This window comes from Acyrthosiphon pisum, chromosome X (genome assembly GCF_005508785.2).
Source record: "Acyrthosiphon pisum isolate AL4f chromosome X, pea_aphid_22Mar2018_4r6ur, whole genome shotgun sequence".
Taxonomy (NCBI): domain Eukaryota; kingdom Metazoa; phylum Arthropoda; class Insecta; order Hemiptera; family Aphididae; genus Acyrthosiphon; species Acyrthosiphon pisum.
In genome coordinates, this window is record NC_042493.1 from 49,065,808 (window position 1) to 49,067,625 (window position 1,818).

Below are 1,818 nucleotides of genomic sequence, written 5' to 3' on the forward strand. Positions count from 1 at the left end.
TGTGTATGTGCACAAGTGCACGTGCACTACCTACCCAACCTCAAGAAAAATTGAAAACATAAATCACAATAATACAACTAAGTACCTGCTATGTAATTAGGATTATTTTCAAAATATAAAAATGTAAATTCAGAATATAAAGAAAATAATAATATAATAATATTATATTTAATATTTGGAGTGGGTTAATTCGACTGCTAAACGGCCGTCCGCGAAGGAACGGTATCGGCGTGTATTATTATAGTATACTATTATAGTGGCAGTACTGCAGTTGTGCACACAATCGTTGTGCACATTTGTATAGTGTAAAAATTAAAGCAAGTCGAAACACGCAGCCTGCGTTATAATGGAATTGGTGTGCACATTTGTTTGTGTGCACATGGCCAATTAAATTGTTTTCAGCGAATTATTTTCGACGTCGCGTCGCAGCAGCGTCGTTGCGCGTCGGCATCGGCATTATTATGACATGTTATTAAAGTTTATTTTTATTCTCGTAGTCTCGTTTATTTATTATATTCCGATTATCAACTGATAATATTAGCTAGTCAGTAGTCGATCATTATCGGAAATTCAAAACATTAATCGTGACAATCGTATTTCTGTTTTTCATCGACGACCGACATTAACGTATATTAATATTATATTATTATTATTTATTCGTGTATTTTTTTTGGATGTACACTACTTCATTAAAAACCCACGAGCCGCCACTGGCTATGACATACTCGAAAACCAAAGGCCAGTGATCGAAACGATTCCCCAGTTGCCATGTACATAAAAAATAAAAAATAAAAATATGGTGATATATCCAGTTTTTAGTGTAGTTAAAATAAATGTGATAAGTGTAAATAAAATACTATAAATACCTTAATGTTAATGCCAATTTTTCTGCGGCTGTTATCGGTTTCTTCGCTCGGTTGCTAGGCAATTTTGTTAATTGTACCTCGACAAGTGACAACAGGAAATCAAATTGGTTTTTATTAACACGTAAAAACTTGCGAAATTTTGTTTCATTTCGTATTAAATTTCAAAGTATCCTTCAGTTTTCCTATTAAGAAAAAGTGCATCAACTTCTCTCTGTTCTGATTGTGTTGTGATTAATAAATCATCGTCCTCTTCCTCTTCCTCGAGAAGAAGTAACATAATTGTATTATTGTTAATAATTGTATTCATACTCATAATAAATATACAATTTAACTTGAAAACACTAGCACTCACTGCACGAAAACCACAATGATACTGATTAATAATGATACAGATACAGAATTTGATAGTTTTTTTTACGTCACCGGAGACTGGTCTCGGCGACTAGTCGCATCTGGGAAACCAGCACGCACCAACGACAGGTCGTAGCGACCGGTCGCGTCTAGAAAACCGTACCTTTAGAGAATATTCGAGCAATCGCTTTCTAAGACACTGGTTTTTCTTCGTTAATTCGAATAATCTAATAGTGTTTAAACTCAACTTGTTTATTATTTTACAATTTTAAATAAATAATACATCTACCCACAAATTGTTGATCATTTGACGCTACTACCATCATCCCATCCTGTCACCATCTCCTGTAAGTCGGGTGCACGCAACAATAGTGAGAGGACTATACAAAAATTGGAAATTCCCATTATGTTATTTTTTGGCTGATAACGGTATTAATGGGAATAATTTAAGAATTTTAATAAAAGAAAGTGTTAAAACTTAAAAGTATACTTGACGTCGGATTACTACCAACAGTTATTGTGTGTGATCAAGGGACACAAAACCAAAAATTGTTTACGCTTCTCGGCGGAACTGAAGTAAATCCCATAATTGAAATACACG